Source organism: Stomoxys calcitrans, chromosome 2, assembly GCF_963082655.1.
Source record: "Stomoxys calcitrans chromosome 2, idStoCalc2.1, whole genome shotgun sequence".
Lineage (NCBI taxonomy): Eukaryota > Metazoa > Arthropoda > Insecta > Diptera > Muscidae > Stomoxys > Stomoxys calcitrans.
The window spans coordinates 164,130,246-164,154,730 of record NC_081553.1 but is presented as its reverse complement, the minus strand read 5'-3'; the positions used below and the strand labels follow the sequence as shown (position 1 = coordinate 164,154,730).

The 24,485-nt window shown below is 38.4% G+C and overlaps 1 protein-coding gene across 2 annotated transcripts in view; it reads left to right on the top strand.

The window, feature by feature from the left end:
* Window positions 1-24,485, top strand: part of LOC106084263 (LIM domain-containing protein A) — a 906,287-nt gene that overhangs the window by 565,391 nt on the left and 316,411 nt on the right. The gene's annotated exons all lie outside the window — the stretch shown is intronic.

The following is a 24,485-nucleotide window of genomic DNA, read 5'->3' as shown; positions in this document are numbered from 1 at the left end:
TAAGTTCGAAGATGGGCAATGTCGGATTATATCATGATATAGCCCCCATATAGACCGATCCGCGGATTTAGGGTCTTAGGCCCATAAAAGCCACATTTACTATCCGATTTTGCTTTTTGAGACAGCGAGTTGTGTAATGCCAATCGACATCTTTCTTTAATCTGCCACAGATCGGTCCAGATTTGGATATAAATAGCTGCCTTATGGACCAATATTTTGTTCTACAAAATTTAACAATGACTTGTACTTATTAGACCTCTCAATATCCGTGTCGAATTCAGTCCAAATCGGACCATATTTCGATAAAGCTGCTATTTATGCCTTTTACACCGAATTATGATGAAAATTGGTTCACATATATACCCGAAATGGTGGGTATCCAAAGTTCGACCCGGCCATTGATATTTGTATAGTATTTCGAAAAAGTAATCACGAAGATATCTCATTTCAACGGTGAAAAATGAACGTATTGTAGTATCACCCTTTAACCGGGGAAATGATGGGTGCTTTCAAACCGTTGAATCGGTGGGCTTTTTAAACCGGTGAAATGACCAATTTTTCAACCAGTGACTGGTTGAAAATTATTGGGCCCAAGGTATGACATACCCATATAAAAATCGCCGGTCATATGAATAGTCAGGGGACCAAACACTGGTCACTGACAACTGATGAAATCGCCGGTTTTGGACCGGTCCTAAGTCGTGCATGGCAGTTTCGGCACTAATAATCTAGATTAGAACAACATCCCTGTACCTATGTTGCCTGGAGTTATTCAACAGATTGACAAGGATTGGAATAGGGAAAAATAGCTACCAGTTTTTGTAAAAATAAATACCTATACTGGCTTAGGTGTATGTCCATAGTGGTGTATGTCCATAGTGGCATGGGGCGGATTAATATCCGCAAACTCTTTTCAACCTAAACTTAGAGCACACGCATTAAGTTATTCAGTGTCATAGTTCAATACTTGCAATTAACACAAAACTCAGTGATAATTTGAAAAACAAAAACTCACACAGACTAAGTATAGAAAACAACAAATCTGAAGTCTTTGTTTGTTTCAGCAAATTTGGGGGTCGAACTGCAAGCCACGAAATCAACTTGAATCGAATTGAATTCACTTATCGTCAATGAGAATCGTTGTTGTTTGTCTGCTTGTTTCCTTAGATGGTTGGCTGGTGGGGCTGGATGCTTGATTGAATGAGATATAAATGTGAATAATTCATTACATATTTGTTATTTTGACTATGAGACGACTCACGCACGCACGCACTCACGCACCCATGGAAGAAAAACCTTAAAATAAATAAAAACCGAAATATTTTTAAAAACGCCAACGATAACAAAACACTAGCATAACACATCAGCAGTCAGTCACTCACTCACTCAACATACAATTCGAATGGCAAACGTGGGAAGTCTATGCTTGTGTGTATACGAATAACAACAACCATGGAAAAGGCAACAACAAATTGCAATGCATAAATATTAATTACCGTAACATGCCGGTATTTCAATATAGCAACAAAATCGGCAACAACAATGCCAGCAAATAAAAATCATCAAAAACAACAAAGCCAACATGATGACAGTAACAGCAGCAGCAAAGCAAACACACACACACGCACACACACAACGTTTCTGTTAAGTAAAATGAGAAAAAATTACGACTCACACAAAAAGTTTTCCGCAAACGTATCTATGCGCTGCCACCACCATCGCCACCACACCAACACAAACCCATCGAAGAAAACCAAAACAAAAATACCCAACAACAAAACACACAAGCACAAAAGATACATCATCGCCGCCGTCGTCATCATCATCATCCATAACATTATAATCATTATAGTGACGAGTAACAACAACAGAGAGCGCGCATTAACTGGGGTAAATCAATAGCAGCGAGCGAGAGAGTTGGGGCGCTCAAAATAGCGGTCATCCCAATAGAAAGAGTTCCAATCAAAAAATAAAAAAGGAGAGCGACGGCATTTAAAGCTTGCGAGAGAGAATGTAAATATTGTATAACAAACGAAATACTTGTACACACAGTGGTTGGGTATAAATTTCACTTTTCATTTGGGGGAGGGGGTCTGGCAAAAGACACAAGCTTAAGCCCCACTCAAACACATCGACCATCGCCATGGCTGCAAAACAAACTTCGAACGAGAAGAGAAGCTCCCAAAAGCTTATTTCACTCAAGAGCACTACACCCACTACAGCAGTGAGCTCCCCTGCTGAGTGCTGTGTATGTGGTGGGTACATACGGCAAAGGCCCAAAAGCCAATGAAGAAAATTCACAAAATCCACATACCCAGGGCATTTAAAATAGATTTCATTGGGTAGCTGTTTGTTTGCCTTTTTGGTCGTTATTCAAAAATCAACCAAATGCAATTCATTTTGTTAATGACATTTATTTTGCAATCTGTTGCCAAATAGCACTCGACTGCATTTTGTTGGTATCTATGTCACATCATGAAATACTTTATGGCTTTGTGGCTGCCTCTTTGTTCCAAATTCCGCTTGATTGAGTGTGTTCGCACGGCGCATTATCCGTCGTCACTGCTATGCTCCGCTCTGCACTTTGCTTTGGGTGCATTCGTCTTTGCTGTGGCCGACTGTGTTATGCTGCCGTCACCGTTTTTGCTCATGAGTTATTTCCACACAGTTGCTGTGTTGGTGTGCGTATCTCAGAGTCTCAGAAATTCAGTACAAGGCCAGAAGAGTGCAAATTTAACCTCGTTTCATTTCGCGAGATTATAGTAAACAAGCCCGGAGGCCTGGCTGATTTGGCTCATAAGCAGTGTTGTCAATATTTATAGTATGCGAAATGAATTTTGAGTATACAAACTTCTAGTGACTCACATAAGTATTCGTTTTTCTGTTTTCATACCCTACACCACTAAAGTGGTACAGGGTATTATAATTTGGTGTATTTGTTTGTAACCCACAGAAGGAAGAGAGATAGACTCATTGATAAGTATGGCGATCGACTCAAAATCACTTCCTGATTTAGCTATGTCCTTCTGTCTATCTGTCCGTGTGCCCATGTTAATTTGTGTACAGGCCGCAATTTTCATCCGATCGCCTATTGAAATTTTAAAATATTGATTCAGATTTGGATATAGCTGCCATATATATGTTCGTCCGATTTGGACTAATATTGCAATAAACCTAGATGAAATTCCAAGTTGTCCAATTTGAGTTTTTAAATGCGACCAAAGATGTTCCATCGGGTTGGTGCCCGGACATTGCGGTGGTGTTTTGAGATAATTTGTGTGGTAAATAAGCCTCATTTTGACATCCGATGATGTGTTGGTGGGGTCGTTATCTTCGTGGAAAATAAATTCTTTATCTTGGAAACTCATTTTACCAGCGATCGAGGAAAGATTTAACATTAAAATGTTTAAATGCATTTTGGCGTCCATTTTTCCATCAATATATACTTTATTTCCAACTTCTTATGCCGACATATAACCCCAAATCGTTATTGAATTACCATCATACTTAACTATTTCATTTACATTATTTATTTTCAGCGATTCCCTAGGCATATCCCAATAATTTTTTTGACAACGCTCGCTATTCTAAACACGACTCAACTTAATTTTTTTTCATCCTTAGAAATAATACAATGAAGTTTTTTTTAATTTTTTTTTTTTTTGCATAGTTCGCTTCCTTATACACTTCTTTGCTCATACCGATAAAAACATTTTTACTAAAATGTTCATAGGATTACAAAAAACCTAATATATTTAAAGAAAACATAAAAACGAATACTTATGTGAGTCACTGTATATGTAACTCAGTTTAAAACTTCCAACATCATATGTACCTGTTTGAAAGTTTTTACATCTGTTTTCTAGACGAATTGTTTTCAAAAAGAAAAAAAAGAAAAAATTTTTGCTCTAAAGAAAAGGCTGAGAGGCACACTATTGGTCAATCTGCAACGTTGTGACCGTACGTTCATCTAATATCCGAAAAATTTGTGATTACCATAAAATTTTTAGTTTTAATTTCTCTTTAATAAAGTCAGAAAAATCTTGATCACGATATTTAAAAATTTCGAACTCAAGAGTATACCTATGCAACAACATAAATAACTCTCTTCGTTTGTGATATGCCAACCATTAGGTTAGGTAAAGTTGAAAAGAGGGTGCAGATATTAATGCGCCCCATGCCACTATAGACATATATATAAGCCATTCTTCGCCTTGTTATGCGCTGTAATATGTTACCTCGGAAAAGAACATTTTAAGTTAGGGATTCCGCGCTACTTACAAAGTCCTTAATTGCTTTCCTAAACCACTCGCCTAAGTTGGTTCAGTTCTGGTATTGTACCGGTGTCTGTTAGCCGCGAAAGCCGGGCAATGACATAGGAAATGCTCCAACGTCTCATCTTCTTCCCCACATGCCCCACAAATGCTATCACTTGCCGCACATATTTTGCAAAAATGAGCTCGTAGCCCAATGTGTCCCGTTATGACACCAAAAGCCATACTGACCCCCTTAACAATCCGGATCACCACATAGACTAACCATTAAAATCATTGGAAGTTGAATATTACGAGGTAGTAATAGTTTATATGCACCCAGAGTCTGGGAAGCCGTCCAACCCAGAAAAAACCAAAACCGACATGCAGGTGGATCGGGACAAGATAATGTGAACACATTCCGTACGAGTGATAGTGAGTTCTAGAGCAAAATAGTAGCGACATGTCGCTGCGTCAGGATAAATTACGCACAATTTCAACAAATGTACAAATGTAAGTGAATGCTCACGAAATGGGCCGAATCAACTCCGCTTCAATACTGTTGTATTTGTTGTGTGTTGTTGTTTGATTTTTGTTTGTGTTCTGACAAAGAAAAGAGTCCGTCGAATTTCATAATAGTTTAGTAGGCATTTTCGCTTGTAACTTGTTTGTAACTGTTTTGTAAGTTGTATTGATGGTTTTGAAGGCTAGGCAACGGCAAAGGCTCTGCTGTTGCTCTGCGTGTCCAGGTTTGAATTCCGGCTGAGCCCTGACGACACATAACAAAATCACGACAGGGTTGGTAATCTGTTCTGCTTTCACAACCATTTACACCAATATAATTGCTGATATAATTTTGTTTGGTATTTTCCCCACTATAATATAAGCAGAGTACAACTTTTTCGCTTACATTTCGCCGACGTTTGTAAAAAAAAAAATATTATTCGCTTCAAAAATATTTTTCCAATCGTGATTCGCACGATTTTTGTGAGTCGTTTTTTTTAGTGCATCGTGATTTTTTCGTGAGAGAAATTTTTGTCTCGTGAGCGTGAGTGCACGTGAGTCGTAATGAAAAAAGTCGTGCGTGAACGTGAGTAAAAAAAGTCTTGCGTGAATAATTTTTTTGTCTCGAGAGTGAAAAATTACTCATGTGCATATCACTACTTGTTTTAACCCCATGGACCTTTTATGATAATATACTGTCTTTATGATGTATTGTATGTATGTATGTATTGTATATGGGGGCCATAAGCGTAAAATGGTCTTTGGGAGGACCTCGATTCGCTCCGAATCCATGTCCGTCTGTCTGTCAGTCTTAAAAAATACATTTTTGTCTTAACACGATGAAATTTTTTTTGATATTGTCGCCAGGATTTGAACCCATATGTTCAACGTCGTAGGCGGACGTGCTAATATATATATAAAATTCAGTACGTCATAGGGTACCAGGACAATATTTCGAAGTGTTACAAACGGAATAACGGGACTAGTACAATTCCCCAACCTATGGTGGTGGATTTAAAACATACATGGGCAACGAAACACAACCACGCATAAATTTCTATGCCCGCAGGCAAAGAAAAACGAACAGAAGCACACGAACATTGTAAACAACTCGCGTGCCCTCATTCGGTCGACCCATACTTGGTTGATTGGTCGGTATTTACTGACCCTCATACTTATGTACATAATTTAATATTTTCAACTGTGTCAGTGTGCCCATTACTGGCTTAAAAAGTTTAACGAAAATCCAAAAAAAGGAATTGACAACTTTTTGCTTCGGAATAATGAGACTCAAATTACGAAGTTCAAGTTAAAAAAAAAGAATATACACAAGAAAACCGCTCAATAGGCAACATTGGTTGCATTGAATCGCTCTGCTTGGATGAGTATTAACTTGCGGAAAGTACAAAAAGCCACTTGAAAAATGGGAAACCACCACCGCCGTCGCTCGCACCATCTCATTTAACATAGTACTTCAACTGCAGCAAGTACACACATGTATGAGAATTTTCCCTATGTGCATTTATTTACCCAAAAGCACTCAAAGAGAATTGTAAACAGAGAATTTTGAATAGAGAGTTAACGTGTGAGAGAGTGAGTGTTGAGCGAAAGAGTAAAAACCAAACCAACAACTCATTTTGCAGTACAACAAAACCGAACGAAAGCACCATAAACTACAACAACAACGCGAAACGCAGTCAGACATCAAGCAAACGTTAACAACTCAACACAAAACACTGCGAAAAAACCGAAAACAAAAAAAATAGACAGACAGAATCGAAAACCCCAAACGAGCAACCGACCCAGCCTGCTTGATTTCTATTCCTTTGCCTGTTGTTGGGAGATAATGGCGAGAATAGCTCAGTGGTTTTGCTAGTGCATGCGTGCGCGCGTGTGTGAGGGTATGTGCAGTATCTATGTGTTTTTATTGTTTCTATTCTCTGTTGTGAGTTTTGCTTGCATTCGTTGCCAGCTAGTCGTCACACAAAGAGTCTCCTCAATCCATCCATCCGTCCTCTGCCAAGCTGCCGCCTGAGTGTGTAGTGCTGCGACATACATACAAGTGTATCATTATCTAGCCATGAGTAGAGAGCTGCTCGGTGACTGCCAATGTTTTTGTTCTAGCCAGTGAGACCCTCAATGCTTGACGGCGTCGTCGCAGCCAGCGTCAAAGTCGCTTCGAAAAGTGCCACTGGCTCGGTTTGTTTGTTGTATGTGAAACGTAAGAATCATTCTTGAATGCGCGCGCGAACCGTAGACATCATCAGACATTATTAGCAGCGGTTAAGCCAAAAAGCCAAACCAACCAACCAACCAAACGCAACGCAAAACAAAGAAAGAACGTTCGTTCGTTTTTCCGCAACAGTGTGTTGTTGAGGAGTTGGGATTTAAACAAAAGAAAAGCCAAAACGTTTTGGCAAAACAAAATTAAAAAAAAAGAAAAGAAAACCAAAAGCCCATAGGACTGCCTACCAAAAGTCAGTGAATGAGTGATTGGATGCGTGTGTGTGTTTCTTTGCTTTCCGGTAGTAGCTCCGTGAGCGAGTGTTTTGAAACAAAAGAGTGTGTAACGTCATCATCTCATCAGTACTATTGACACGGGCTGGATAATCGTTGAAAGAAAGAAAGAAAGTTGAAAAGAATCGACAACTCCAAAGTTGACTACAAAAAAATATGACGACATTGTCGTGAATACAAATTTTGTTAGAGTATGTCTGTCTATATACGTTCGTTCTCTAAAACATGTAAAAAGTGTAAACATGCAAAAGTGTAAATATTTGCAAAAATTCTGAAGAAACAGAATATGTACCTACATAGATAAAGCTGATGAACCGTTATGTGTATGGCCTTTAAAAAAGTGAGCGGAAATAAAAGTGAAACACAATCCCATCTGATTGTCGCTCTACAACATAGTGTATGTGCGTGTGTGTGTATGTGGCTAAGTGTGTGCAAGTGATTGCTGTGCTGTGCTGTGCCTAAAGAGTAATTTTTTTGTTTTTGCCATTTTCATTGGCCCCGGCAATTTGTCAATCGCCATAAATGCCGTTACCGGCCGGTTTATTGTGCCCAATTAACGCACGTTCAACAAATGTGTGCCCAATTGTCGATTACGGTCAGCTGTCACCTCATTTGCCCCAAACTGTTCTACAACATCCACAACACCCCCGACAAACTGTTTCGATAGCTCAAGACTAGAAGACAGTGTCCGTTGTCAACAGAAGAAGTGGCAGCAGTGGCTGTTTAAGTCCACCTTCCATACCGCTGACTTCTTGAGCTGCGTATGCCCAAACGTCAGCAGCCTGACGACATATGCCAAGCGAAATGCAGTCAGCCTACCTAGCGCCGTTAAAGACGGAATGTCCGCAGCAACAATAACAAAGCAAAAAACAAAAACAAGCTGGTCAAATTCACACCGCCAACAAGAGCATCAAACGCAAATGCAATAACAAACATAAGAATTAAAAATAAACACAAAAAATTCATTTAAAACAAAAACAAAAGCATAAAAACCAAAAAGAAGAAAAAAACAGATTCTCCTCTCACCAGCCAACCTACCAACCAACCAACCAACAATCGAACCGAGCAACCTACCTACAAATTTGTGTATAAAAATAACAAAAGAATAAAAGAAAATAATACAAAAACAACAACAACAACCAAAGTGAAAGAAAAAGAAGAAGCACCAGCGACAGCAACACAAGACCAACAAGAAAATCAAAAAAAAAAAAAGAAAATAAAACTAAGAAGAAGCTGAAAAGAATTCAATGATTCAGTGTCATTGTGGCTGCGCTGTGTTTGCATCTCACTGTGCGTGTGTGTGTGTGTAAATAACTCTCGGTGTGTGTGTGTACGTTTGTGCGGGTTTATGTTCAAATACGAGCCACTTTTATGGCCTACAAAAGTGAAAAGATGTGAATAAAACAACAGCAACAACTACAACAACATCATCGGCAATAACATCCAAATAAAGCAACAAAAACAACACAAAACAAATTTTAAATGATCTGACAAAAACAACAACAACAATTGCCGCACCAACAAAACGAAAACAAGCAAAAAAAGAGATAAAATTGTAAAGAAAATCCCCACAAATGAAATTTTGAAGAGGAAAAATATACCTACCTACAAAAAAAAAGAAAAACAAATAAATTTGCTTGTGCCTAAAAACCAAGAGCAAGAAAAAGTTCATTAAACACAACAAAAAATAACCAAGAATACAAAAACAAAAATATATTTTTTTGCAAAAAATAAGAAAATCTCTAAAATAAACTAAATGAAAAATTTGCAAGTGCAACATTAAAAAATCTAGGTGTGTGAAGGAAAGTGCAATTTGAAGTTTTACTAAACCAAAAAAAAAGGGAACTAAAACAAAAGCTTCTTAAGCGCCCCTCCCCCTCTCTTTATCGTTCTCTCGCACTCGCCCATTCTTTTTGAGGTGGAAAAAGAGAAATTTTTGTGTATTAAATCTCTGTGTGTGATTACCTTGTGAAAAGCTACAGCAACAACAACAACAACAACAAAGTATTGATAAATACCAAATTAAAAAAAAATAAATATTTATATATATAATCTATATATAAATTTATTAATTAACCACAAAACATAAAAAAGAAAGACATTGTTGGTCATTCCATATTTTTTTTAATAAAACAAAAACATAATAAATTAATTATTAACTGGGCAGAAACGAAATAAATCTTCGTCGAACAGAAAAAAAGGCTAAAAAACTGTTTGTAGTGGCCTATTTTCTGGTGGCATACAAAAACCTATACAAAAAGGTGATTATAATTTATTATATTTTATATATTAATGAAGTTTCTCGCATACCATAGGAAAATTCGGTTGATTTAGCATGCCGTTTTAAAAACTTATTAATTTTCATTATAAAAAAAGTATAGTAGAATTTTGTATTTCTGTGCCAACTGATATGCAATTTTTGTTTAAAAGGGGATGTTGTTTGCATCACAGATCGAAATGCTAGAACCAAAAATTCAGTGAAACAAATGTTTGTGTATTTTACTCAAAAAACCTTTCTTTTCAATTCTAACAGTCCACAATTTTTAAACCCTCCACCATAGGATGGGGGTATACTAATTTCGTCATTTTGTTTGTAACTCCTCGAAATATTCGTCTAAGACCTCAAAGTGTATATATTCTTGATCGTCCTGACATTTTAAGTCGATCTAGCCATGTCTGTCCGTCCGCCCATCTGTCCATCCGCCCGTCTGTCCGTCCGTCTGTAGGTCGAAAGCACGCCAACTTTCGAAGGAGTAAAGCTAGCTTCTTGAAATTTTGCACAAATACTTCTTATCAGTGTAGGAAGGTTGGGATTGTAAATAGGCTATATCGGTCCATGTTTTAACATAGCTGCCATATAAACCGATCTTGGATCTTGACTTCTTGAGCCACTAGAGGGCACAATTCTTATCCGATTTCTCTGAAATTTTGCATGAAGTGTTTTATTGTGACTTCAAACAACTGTGCTGAGTATGGCTGAAATCGGTCCATAACCGGATATAGCTGCCATATAAACCTATCTGGGGTCTTGACTTATTGAGCCCCTAGAGGGCTCAATTTCAATCCGATTTGGTTGAAATTTTGAACGACGCGTTTTGGTATGACCTCCAAAAACTGTGCATAGTATGGCGTAAATCGGTATAGAATCTGATATAGTTGGCATATAAACCGATCTTGGATCTTGACTTCTTGAGCCACTAGAGGGCACAATTCTTATCCGATTTCGCTGACATTTTGCACGAAGCGTTTTGGTATGACTTTCAAAAACTGTGTATAGTATGGATCTTGAATCATGACTTCTTGAGCCTCCAGAGGGCGTAATTATTATCCGATTTGACTGAAATTTTGTACAACGGCTTCTCCCATGACCTTAAAAGTACGTGTCCGAATCGGTCTATAACCCGATACTATTGGGTTGCGCAAAAAGTAATTGCGGATTTTTCATATAGTCGGCGCTGATAAATTTTTTCACAGCTTGTGACTCTGTAATTGCATTCTTTCTTCTGTCAGTTATCAGCTGTTACTTTTAGTTTGCTTTAGAAAAAAAGTGTAAAAAAAGTATATTTGAATAAAATTTCATTATAAGCTTTATTAAAAATGCATTTACTTTCTTTTAAAAAGTTCGCAATTACTTTTTGGGCAACCCAATAGAAGATACAGAGTCTGTAGAGGGCGCATTTTAGCGTCTAGATGGCGCATTTCCTATTCAATTTGACTGAAATTTGCTTGATGTGTTTTGTTTTGACTTCCAATAACAATGACAAGAATGGTCTACATCGGTTCACAATCTGATATAGTTTCCATCAGCCACTTAGCCAGGATTTTATTTAAAAGTGACCAATATTAAAACTACAAAATAAATTAAAGGTACCTATACCCTCTTACTTTAATTTACTTTAATTGGCTATGACAGAATATTTGTTCCACTAGCCGAACGAAGGATAGCGTTCTAAGCGCCTCGATCTACTGCGCTCATGCTAAAGTCTATGACACCAAGTTTGGAGGTGTCTCCCACAACTTGATCTTTCCATTGGACTTTTGGTCTTCCCGGTTTGCGTGTACCACCGTGTTTGCCTTCAAAAGACTTCTCTGCTGGAGCTTCTTCATCCATTTTGACAACATGACCTAGCCAACGCAGGCGTTGTATTTTGATGCATCGTCGCCATACAGCTTGTGGTTCATACATCGCCTATATTCTCCATTAACGCAAACTGGTCCATATATTTTACGAAGAATCTTTCTCTCAAATACTCCAAGCAATGCCTCATCTGCTTTCACAAGTACCCATGCTTCAGAACCATATAACAACACGGGTAGTGTCAGTGTCTTGTATAGCGTAATCTTCGTCTCTCGAGAGGTGGCCTTGTTTCTAAACTGCTTACTTAGTCCAAAGTAGCATCTGTTTGCCAGTATTATTCTTCGCTTTATCTCAAAACTGGTGTCATTCGTTTCGGTTACGACGGTGCCGAGGTAGATAAAGTTACTGACTGTCTCAAAGTTGTGGTGTCCAACTTTCTCCATTTGCTTATCTGCTCGGTTGTTCCAAGCTTTTTGGGGGCTGAAACCATCCATTTCGTCTTATCTCCATTTACTGCCAGACCCATTTTCACTGACTCTCTTTCGATTCTTTCAAAGGCTGCAGTTACTACTTTCGGTTACCGACCTATGATATCGATATCGTCGGCATAGGCGAGTAGCATTTGTTCTCTTGTGATTAGTGTGCCATGTCTATTCACATCTGCATCTCGTATAATCTTCTCCAGGAGGATATTAATGAGATCATACGATAGGCTGTCTCCTTGTCTGAAACCTCGTTTGGTATTGAATGGTTCGAAGAGATTCTTTCCTATTCTTACTGAGGAACGCGTGTCAGCAAGGGACACCAAACTCAGACATGGCTTGAAATACCTTTCAACGTAAAGGAGTATCGAAGGCGGCTTTGTAGTCAACAACGAGATGGTAGGTGTTGATTTGTCCTTCTCGGGTCTTTTCCAGGATTTGGCGCAGTGTGAATATCTGGTCCAGGGTGGATTTGTCTAAAGCCGCATTGATAGGGCCCAATTAGCTCATTGACTTTTGGTTTTAATCTTTCACATAGGTTTTAATCTTTCACCTATACCCTCTAGCATTCCAAAACCAGTAATGAAAGGCAAAAGTCGGGCGTGGCCGACTATATAATACCCTACACCACCTAGTTTACGTACTGCTTTTATTATATAAAACTTATCTCCAAATCTAGTCAGACTTTAATTTTGCATACCTTTTTAAATATTGTCATATCGCATAAAAAATATCTATGGGAGTAGCATGTCTAAATCGAAACCGAATTTTATGAAATTTTGCACACGTATTGGGACGTCAAATTAAACGCCTCGTTGAGATCGGACTAAAATTGTGTCTTCTACAGCCTTAAAACTCCATATCGGATGAAATATATATATGAGAGCTATATCTAAATCTGTGCCGATTTGGACAAAATTTAGCACACATATTAAGACGTTCAATAGAACACCTCATGCATAATTTTGTAAAGATTGAACAAAAATGAGGCTTCTACAGCCTTAAAAGTCCATATAAGATAAAATATATATATATATGGGAGCTATATCTAAATCTGAACCGATTTTAATGACATTTTACGCACGTATTGGGACGTCAAATAAAACGTTTCATGCTAAATTTTATGTAGATTGGACCAAAATTGTGGCAGCTACAGCCTGAAAATTTCATATCGGATGAAAAATATATATGGGAGCTATATCTAAATCTGAACCGATTTTAATGAAATCTTTCGCACGTATTGGGACGTCAAATAAAACGTTTCATGCAAAATTTTATAAAGATCGGACCAAAATTGCGGCAGCTACAGCCTGAAAATTCCATATCGGATGAAAAATATATATGGGATCTATATCTAAATCTGGACCTATTTTGACGAAATGTTGCACACATATGACAAGTTCAAACACAACAACTCATACGAAATGTTTTAAAAATCGGACCAAAATTGTGCCTTCTACAGCCTTAAAACTCCATATTGGAGGAAAAACATATATATGGGAGCTATATCTAAATCTGAACCGATTTTTATGAAATTTTGCGCACATATGTAGACATCAGACTAAAATTGTGGCTTCCACAGCTTTAAAAGTCAATATCGGATAAAAGATATATATGGGGGCTATATCTACATCTGGTCCGATTTTTGTGAAATTTTGCACACATATGTAGACCTCAAATAAAACACCCAATGCCGGTTGTCTCAGAGACTTATTGATATTGAGTGCATCAGAGTAGACCCCTAATCCAGTCCCTGACTCCATCTTGTAGCCATTTGTGTAGATCGAGGTCTCATCCTCGTCAAGTACACCATCCGCCCTCCATTCGCCCCACTCAGGAAAACAAATCGCGAATGCCCTCACTCCAGTCGGCACTGGTGCCAGGTAGTCGGAGGATCCACCTTAGTCTACACTCCGTATCCATAACACCCAGACTCGAACTTTGGACGCAATCATCCTCCTTCAGCATGCCGAGCTCTCTCAGTCTAAGCGCGACCCTGGCGGCGCAGTTCCAAATATAGGACCCAATGGGTTGCATATCGAGCATCGTCTCCAGGCCTGCCTGCGGTGCGGATGTCAGCGTCCCTGTGATCCCGACACACCTTCGTAATCTTTTCCCTAATATCTTTCATTAGAGACCCATATTGTTATGGTTCGGAATATTTAAAAGATGATTTTTATTCTATAATAAGGACTCAATTAGACCTTAGGTTAGGTATGTTTAGAGAGGCAGTCTTTTAACAGACTCACTTAGACCATTACTTATACTTATTGTGATTCCACAGGAGCGATAGACCGAAGTCAATGGTGGAAATGGAACCCACGATCCCTGCAATGGTAATCAAAGCATGTACCAACTTGGCTACCGGGGCGCTCTTGACTAGACCTTACTTGATGTACTTATGAGATTAGAAATGCTCTCTATGCTGATACCAGCATACTTTAAACTTTTTACCGTCTGCATTCAACACAAAATGTTTGTTGTTTTAGCAAAAAAATTATTGCTGTCTTCTTCAAATCAGATACTCATGCTGTTACTAGAATGTCTTTAGATGCTCAAGGCTGAAAAAAGTTTGTTTACAAAATCTTAAGGGTGTTAAATTCTTTAAATCAAGCTGAGTCTTGCTTTTGTCTATTTATAATTGTCGATCGCTAATTCCGATAAGTCTCTGGAGTGGATAGCCAATCTTAGAGGTTTAATGTTTTCTAATGTTATAAATATTTGTATAACTTGATTTGCAAGACATTGCGAAAACACATCATACGCTCTTGAACACGCTTAGAGTTGGAACTGGGTTATTTTCGGAAATGATTCAGTGATCATTTCAATGACGATACCTATGTATATTAGCTTGTCTAATTAATATTCATAAGTTTGTTAAATTAAACGATTGCAACAAAATCGGGTGTTATGTTTCTATACCCTATACCACTAATGTGGAATATGGTATGGTTTTGTAACATCCAGAAATAGGAGACACTTTGCAAGTGCTTGTGCTTGTGCTCGTGCATGTGCTCTTGCTTTAAATTACAAAAGATTGCCAAGCTCTTTTGCCTTTGGAAGGATCCGGTTCCGACCTTACTTCGTTCTTGTCAGGGTGCCCTGCATATTCAGTAAATGGAATGTCTCTATTTTGCTAAGATTCTCACAATATTCTTATTTAAGAAGCGTTGTTCCTTTTACCATGGGATGGGATTATACTTATTTCGTCACTCCGTTTGTACCACATTAAAATGTTGATCAGAGTCCCAACAAAGTATATGTATTTATCGTCTTGACATTCAAAGTCAATTGGCGCAATGTCCGTCCGTCTGTCCAAAGCACGCAAACTTTCGAGGAATAAGGCTGGGCATTTGAAATTTTGCACAAATACTTCCTAGGCCATTTCCGTTCATATTTTGATACAGCTGCCATCTAAAACGATCTCCAGATTTGACTTCTGAAGCCTCAGCAATTACTACCCGATTTGGTTGAAATTTTGCACGTTAAAATTTTCTGTGACTTCCAACCGTTGGGATTGTAAATGGGCTATTTCGGTGTATATTTTGATATAGCTGTTGATTTCTTGAGCCTCTAGAGGGCGCAATTCTCATGCGATGAAATCATTGGCTGAAATTTTTCATATAGTGTTTTTTGATAACTTGCAATAACTCTACCAAGTATGCTTCAAATAGTTTTATAACCTGATATAGCTACCATGTAAACCGATCTCCAGATTTGACTTCTTGAGCCTCTAGAAGGCACAATTACCACCCGATTTGGTTGAAATTATGCACGTAGAAATTTTCTGTATTTTCTGTGGCTTCCAATCGTTGGGATTATAAATAAATCCGATTGGCTGAAATTTTCACAAGGTGTTTTTATACCCACCACCGTAGGATAGGGGGTATATTCATTTAGTCATCACGTTTGCAACACATCGAAATATCAATTTCCGACCCTACAAAGTATATATATTTTGGATCGTCGCTGAAATTTGAAACAGTGGGTAGTTTTAGGCCTCTCAACTTCGGACCCAGATATGGTTCAGATCGGACTATATATAGATATAGCTGCCATATAGACCGATCTGCCGATAAAGGGTCTGAAGCCCATAAAAGCTTTTCTCTTTAACCGATTTCGCTGAAATTTAAAACAGTGGGTTATTTTAAGCCTTCCTGACATCTGACCTAAGTATGGTTCAGATCGGGCTATATTTAGATATAGCTGCCATATAGGCCGATCTCCCGACAAAGGGTCTGGAGCCCATAAAGCTTTATTTTTTCACAGATTTCGCTGAAATTTGAAACAGTGAGTAGTTTTAGGCCTCCTAACATAGGACCCAAATATGGTTCAGATCGGACTATATTTAGATAGAGCCGCCATATAGACCGATCTGCCGATAATGGGTCTGAAGCCCATAAAAGCTTTATTTTTTAACCGATTTCGCTGAAATTTAAAACAGTGAGTAGTTTTAGGCCTCCCAACATAGGACCCATATTTGGTTCAGATCCGATTATATTAAGATATAGCTGCCATATAGACCGATTTGCTGATAAGGGGTCTAAAGCCCATAAAAGCTTAATTTTTTTAACCGACTTCGCTGAAATTTGAAACAGTGGGTAGTTTTAAGTCTCCCGACATCTGACCAAAATATGGTTCAGATGGGACTTTATTTAGATATACCTGCCATATACACCGATCTGCCGATAAGGGGTCTGAAGCCCATAAAAGCTTTATTTATTGCCCAATTTCGCTGAAATTTGAAACAGTGGGTTATTTTAAGCTTCCCGACATCTGACCTTAGTATGGTTCAGATCGGACTATGTATAGTTATAGCCGCCATATAGACCGATCTCCCGATAAAGGGTCTGCAGGCCATAAAGTTTTATTTTTTAACATATCTATATTTAGATATAGCTGCCATATAGACCGATCTGCCGATAAAGGGTCTGAAGCCCATAAAAGCTTTAGTTTTTATCCGATTTCGCTGAAATTTGAAACAGTGGGTAGTTTTAGGTCTTCCGACATCTAACCTTGGTTTGGTCCAGATCGGACTATATTTAGATATAGCTGTCATATAGACCGATCTCCCGATTAAGAGGCTGAAGCCCATAAAAGTCCTATTCATTACCCGATTTCGCTGAAATTTGAAACAGTGGGTAGGTGAAGGTCTCCCGACATCCGCCCCAAATATGGTTTGGATCGGACTATATTAAGATATAACTGCCATATTGACCGATCTCCCGATAAAGGGTCTGAAGCCCATAAAAGCATTATTTTTTATCCAGTTTGAAACAGCGAGTACTTTTAGGCCACCCGCCATCCGACCTAGATATGATTCAGATCGGACTGTATTTAGATATAGCTGTCATATAGGGTCCGGTTAAGGGTCTGAAGCTCATAAAATATTTATTTGTGTTGAAGTTTGAAATACAACATTCAAGAGTGACTTATATTTATAAGAGCACTCAATGCCCGTGCCGAATTTGGATGCATAAGTTAACCAATTCTCATCGGTTTGTGACGAAAGGGGGTTTACATATATATCCGAGGTGGTGGGTATGCTAAGTTCGGCCCGGCCGAACTTAATGCCTGTTTACTTGTTTTTACTTCCAATATGTATACCAAGTGTGGTCCAAATAGGTTTATAACCTGATACCGCTGCAATTTGATTTGACGTCTTGCTGCAGTAATCGATTTAGATCTTCTATTTGAGACATGTTGCATATTTTGTTCTAAACACTAGCTATTGTTTTCATTGTATAAAATGTTATTCGTCATTGGTATTATCTCTCTCTCTCTCTCTCTCTCTCTCTGCATTTAGAATTTAAAGAGGTTGGTGAATTTATCTGTCACTTCTGGTTAGTTTGTTATAAGCAAAGTAAGTGTCTGTCTAACGCTTAAAAAAGCGAAATCCACTTATACTCAAGTCACGTTATACTTTATTTATTTCAAAATGGATTTCTGATTTCGTTTTCAACACATTCCGCTTGTTTAATAGCGAAGAGGTTTATTATCATAAATTATTCGACCAAACCTGCTTTAGTTTAACACATTTTGAAAGACCATCTCCTCTCCGTCACCCACCTAGGCATTGAGTATGATACCACCAGCAGCACCACCACTCATTAGTTCGAAATTTGGTTAATGTCATCCCATAGTTGAGCACAAATAAATAAAGCAATAATCACCGAAATGGTGCAAAGTGTATTCAGCTGCTTTTAAATGCTAACATCTACCGAAAGTAGCTGTTATCAGAAAATATAATACTAATTGGCCAATTAATCAAAGAGGGAAGTCATTGGCAAAAACAAAAAAATAACAAACAAGTGGACTATTCAAATCACTGTATGTGGATTTTCCAGTTTATATAAAACGATCATGCAAAGAAACCCCCAAAAAACGGAGAGTCCACATGCCCAAGTCCTTTCTTTGGGGCAGCATGAATTGTGGTGGTCATTTTGTTTTTTTTTTTTTTTTTTTGGCCAAATGACCCCTTAGAGCCAATTGCTGAATGGAAAGAATGAATGGCAGCATTGTTGTTGCCAGTTGGCAGCAGGGCAGATTTTTAATGAGCAACATGGCAGCATAAATTGTGTGTATGTATGTATGTATGTACAAACATTGTTTGTTCGTTGTGTATGTATAGCATAAATGCTTTGTACTTGCAAAAATGACAAGGTCATGGGAGGTGACCTGCTTTTTTGCAATGTGGGCCCGAAACTGGGTCACTTTGAAATGTTCCAACACAATCAAACACCAACACCAACACAACTAGCTGCTGCTGCAAAAAAGTACTTATCATGTGCCTCGGTGTGTGCGTTTTCTCAACACCACTGCCAGCTTAAGGGTTTCCTTATAACCATCAGCAGCAAATGAAATAGCCAACAGCCAACCCCACCCCACTCCACCCAAGCCAAACCTTCTCATACCATACCATGCAACCCCAACCAAGTGTGCCAAGAGTCATAAAGAAAGCAAATATTTACTTGGGCCGCCCAATACAAAACTCAACTATCCATATCGAGTGTAATTGGTGTTAAAAATAAAACAAAACGAAAAGAATAACTGAAAAAGGGCTCAGAGATGGATGAGAGGAAGGAAAAACAAAAAACGCAAACTGAAACTGGGTCGCAGTAGGTTTATGGCTAGTCGACTTCAATGGACATTCGAATGGAAATTAAAATCAAAATCAATGGCATACAAAAAATTGCAGGGTTACACTTGATGTGCCTTAAAATTGAATGAACGGCACGGCGATATTTTAGGCAATGACGTACTCAAATAATAAATTCACACAAAATTATTTGGGATAAAGGTAGACCCATTGATAAGTATACCGATCGACTTAGAATCACTTTCTTCTTCGATTTAGATTTTGGAAAATTTTGAACAATGTCTACTTTTATGACTGTGGTCCAGTTTTGGTTGAAATCAGCTTGGATTTAGATATAGCTCCCATATATGTGTTTCATTCGATTTTAACTACTACTGAATTTAGGAAGCAAGAGTTACTTCTCCCATGGCAATGAGTGCAATCCGATTATAGTTTAAGCTCAATGATAAGGGACTGCTTGTTAGAGAAGTTTTAACATGACAGAATACCTCACAAATGTAGCCAGCATTAGTAAGGGGATAATGGCCGCTTAAAATTTGCGGATGTTCAGGGTGGGATATGAAGCCAGGCGTTCGGCGGACATTCTAATCTCCGCGCCACGGTGACATCCGCCGATTTTAACCAATTCTGCCATAATTTGGTCCATTGTTAGCGGATTCTGACTAAATTCAACTCGAAAGTTTATTTTATCTCTCTTATATGTACGGACATTCATCAGCATCGGTTTGGATTCAGATATAGCTCCCACATCTATTTTCGTCCGGTTTTAACTAATATTGCAATGTTTTGGTGATTTGTTAACCGATCCTCCCGAAATTGGGCACGCAGGTTTGTCTTATGGTTTCTCTTAGGAGGCCGCCGTAGCGCAGAGGTTAGCATGTCCTCCTATAATGCCGAACGCCTGGGTTCGAATCCTGGCGAGACTATCAGAAAAAAAACTTTTAGCGGCGGTTTTTACCTCCCATTTGCCATGTAAAACCTCTCTCCAAAGAGGTGTCGCACTGCGGCACGCCGTTTGGACTCGGTTGTAAAAGGGAGGCCCCATATCATTGAGCTTGTGAAGGTAGTTTGAAAAAAATACAACTTTAGGAATTTCAGCCAAATAATCTTAGGGTGCTCCGCCAGTCAATATCCGAGATCGGTAGTAGATCGGAAGTATATTGCAAGCGTCTAGCTTTACTCAGACAGACAGACGGACGGACGTGGCTAGATCGACTTGAAATGCCTCGGGGACACATAATATATACGTTTATAGGTTCTTAGACCGATTTTTCGATGTGTTACAAACGGAATGACGAAGTTCATATACCCCCATTCTATGGTAGAGGGTATAAAAATGAAGCCTTAATAGAAAATTTTTACCGCATTGGCATCTGGCTTATTATCAGGCAGCCACTGTGAGGACACAAGGAAGTGCCGAACATGAGTTTATAGTCATTCTTGGTTTACACGTGCTATGTGTTATGGTGCCGAATCTTATTGGCTCGTCAATAATCTACGACAGAAATGTTTGCGTACCTCGACTCCAAAGCAGTGTTTTTGATAATAAGTCGCATTTGATTGGATGCCAGCCTCGATGAAGACATTTGGAGGAGCGGCCAATGGCGGTTTCAGCTGCCCCAACCATCACTTGAGATGGAAAATTATTTCGGTTGATCTCGTACGTGCGCTCAGTTAGCTATTCAAACTCCTTAGGGGAGTTGACCAATTGGGAAATTGTTTTCGCCAGAAAACACTTTATCCAGCAATGCACCACGTTTATGAAAGCGCAGCAACTGCTTTGATCTTTTCTTTGGTCAATATATGTGTGTTGCATACATCTTGACGTATGTTGCATCCTTTCACGGTATATTTTTTATATATTTAAACATTTGTTTGCCACTACTGCTTGTATTTCGTTGAATTCGAACCTTCACTTGCCAAATCATTTCAGGGGTAGTTGCGGTTTTTTTTTTGAACCACCACCATGGCGTTTAACAACACTGCCAGCATAATTTTAATGATGTTTATCATGATACTCACACATTTTGTTCACTTTGAGGTGTTTGAGTTCGCCAACAATAGCCTATTGTGATTTTCCAACCAACAAATCTCAAACACAATATTAGGCTTGAACTCCATCACAAATAACTTTCTTTCTAAATAAACTCGGAAGCAAATGCTTTTGGCGTCCTGTAAACAATATAATGAGCTTTCTGGTTTGATCGTGCCAGCCACTCTGTATACACATTGAATATGTTTTATTTTAGTCCTATCCAGTGCAAGTTGAATGTTCCGAAAATAAAACTCCTGGGCAAAGTTGTCCCAAGAATAGTTATCGATATTAGGGGATAACAGTATAGGCATTTCCGTTATAAAGTACTAAAATATAACACGGCAATTATTTTCTCTTGATCGTAGAAAAAAATCGAAAATTTTCTCCTTTCACCTTATCGATTTGTAAAAACAAAAATATTTCTTAAAATAAATACTCGTTTGGTGTGGACAATGTTATCGGTCATTGAAATTTTGTCATTGAAAACGCCAAAGCGAAACCAAACAACCTTTAGATTTTATTTGTAATATTATCGGCACTTTGGCAAATCCAGAGATAAAAATGTATTCAACTTTTTCCCTGATAACGAAAAGTGATTTGGGACTAAAAACAAAATACGATATGATGTATTGTTGTTTACAAAATATTGAAGCAATATTGCAAACTAAGGAGACAATTGGGTTGTTTTATTTACCAAGTCTAGCGGATTAGCTAGGTTATAGATAAAAAAGACGCTCTTCCCGCTAAATGCTTTGCATTATAACATTGGAAACACTAATGCTATGTCTTCATTGACTCGTTTTCCTCATGACGTTTTGAAAAACATCTCATCTGTTCACACTAGTTGAGATGTTTTAGAAATTGCTCTTTTTCACTCTCCAACATAAATGGTATGATGCACTATTGTTAAGATTTATTATACCCTCCACAATAGGATGGGGGTATACTAATTTTGTCATTCTGTTTGTAAATCCTCGAAATATTCGACTAAAACCCCATAAAGTACATATATTATTGTTCGTCGTCTGTCTGTCGAAAGCAGGCTAACTTTCGAAGGAGTAAAGCCATCCGCTTGAAATTTTGCACAAATACTTCTTATTTGTGTAGGTCGGTTGGTTGGTTGTAAATGGGCCATATCGGTCCATGTTTTGATATAGCTGCCATATAAACCGATCTTGGGTCTTGACTTCTTAAGGCTCTAGAGAGCGCAATTCTTATCCGATTAGAATGAAATTTTGCACGACGTGTTTTGTTATGATATCCAATAACTGTGCTAAGTATGGTTCAAATCGGTCCCTAACCTGATATAGCTGTCATATAAACCGATCTTGGGTCTTGACTTCTTAAGCCTCTAGAGAGCGCACCGATTTGAACCATACTTGACACAGTTATTGGATATCATCACAAAATACTACGTGGAAAAATTTATTCCAATCGGATAAGAACGATTGGAATAAATTTTTCCACGTAGTATTTTGTGATGATATCCAATAACTGTGTCAAGTATGGTTCAAATCGGTCCATAACCTGATATATCTGTCATAGAAACAGATCTGAGGACTGGACTTCTTGAGCTTCTAGAGGGCGCAATTTCTATCCGATTTGGCTGAATTTTTGCATGACGTATTTTATTCTTACATTCAACAACTGTGCCAAGTATGGTTCAAATCGGTTCATAACCTGATATAGCTGTCATATAAACCGATCTGGAATCTTGACTTCTTGAGCCTCTATAGGTCGCAATTATTATCCAATTTGCCTGAAATTTTGTACGACGGATTCTCTCATGACCATCAACATACGTGTTTATTATGGTCTAAATCGGTCTATAGCCCGATACAGATCCCATATAAATCGTTCTCTCTATTTTACTTCTGGAGCCCCCAAAGGGTGCAATTCTTATTCGAATTGGCTGACATTTTACACAGGTCTCCAACATATAATTTAATTGTGGTCCAAACCGGACCATATCTTGATATCGCTCTAATAGCAGAGCAAATCTTTTCTTATATCCTGTTTTGCCTAAGAACAGATGCCTGAAAAAGAACTCGACAAATGCGATCCATGGTGGAGGGTATATAAGATTCGGCCCGGCCGAACATAGTACGCTTTTACTTGTTGTTTTTATACCCATCCACCGATTTAGGGTCTTAGGCCCATAGAATATTATCCGATTTTGCTGAAATTTGGGACAGTGAGTTGTCTTAGGCCCTTCGACATCTTTTTTAAATTTGGCCGTGATCAGTTCAGATTTGGATATATTGTAGCTGTCATATAGACCGGTGTCTCGATTTAAGGTTTTTGGGCCCATAGAGGCCACATTTATTTGGGACAGTGAGTTGCCTTAAGCCCTTCGACATCCTTCGTCAATTTGGCCCAGATCGGTTTACATTTGGATATAACTGCCATATAGACCGATCCTCCGATTTAGGGTCTTAGTTCCATAAAAGCCACATTTATTATCCGATTTTGCTGAAATTTAGGACAGTGAGTTGTGTTAGGCTCCTCGACATACTTCTTCAATTAGGCCCTGATCGTTTCACATTTGGATATAGCTGCCATATAGACCGCTGTCTCAATTTAAGGTTTTAGGCCCATAAAGGCGCATTTATTGTCTGATTTTGCTGAAATTTGGAACAGTGAGTTGTCTTAGGCCCTTCGACATCCTTCGTTAATATCGCCCAGATCGGTCCAGATTTGGATATTGCTGCCATATAGACCGATGTCTCGATTTGAGGTTTTAGGCCCATAAAAGGCGCATTTATTATCCGATTTTACTGAAATTTCGGACAGTGAGTTGTCTTAAGTCCCTCGATATCTTCCTTTAATTTGGCCCTGATCAGTTCAGATTTGGATATAGCTGCCATATAGACCGATGTCTCTATTTAAGGTTTTAGGTTCATAAAAGGCGCATTTATTATCCGATTTTGCTGAAATTTGGGACAGTGAGTTGTCTTAGGCCCCTCGATATCTTTCTCCAATTTGGCCCTGATCGTTTCAGATTTGTTTATAGCTGCCATATAGACCGATATCTCGATTTAAGGTTTTAGGCCCATAAAAGGCGCATTTATTATCCGATTTTGCTGAAAATTGGGACAGTGAGTTGTCTTAAGCCCTTCGACATCCTTCTTCAATTTGGCCCTGATCGGTTCAGATTTGTTTATAGCTGCCATATAGACCGATATCTCGATTTAAGGTTTTAGGCCCATAAAGGGCGCATTTATTGTCCGATTTTGCTGAAATTTTGGAACAGTGAGTTGTGTTAGGCTCTTCAACATTTTTTTTTAATTAGGCCCAAATCGGTCCAGATTTGGATATAGCTGCCATATAGACCGATATCTCGTTTTAAAGTCTTGGTCGCATAAAAGGCGCATTTATAATACGATTTCACTGAAATATGACACAGAGACTTTTGTTAGGCTTTTCGACATCCGTGTCGTATATTGTTCAGATCGGTTTAGTTTTTAGATATAGCTACTGTACTTATTTTTATTTAGTCGAAATCGGAACATATTTC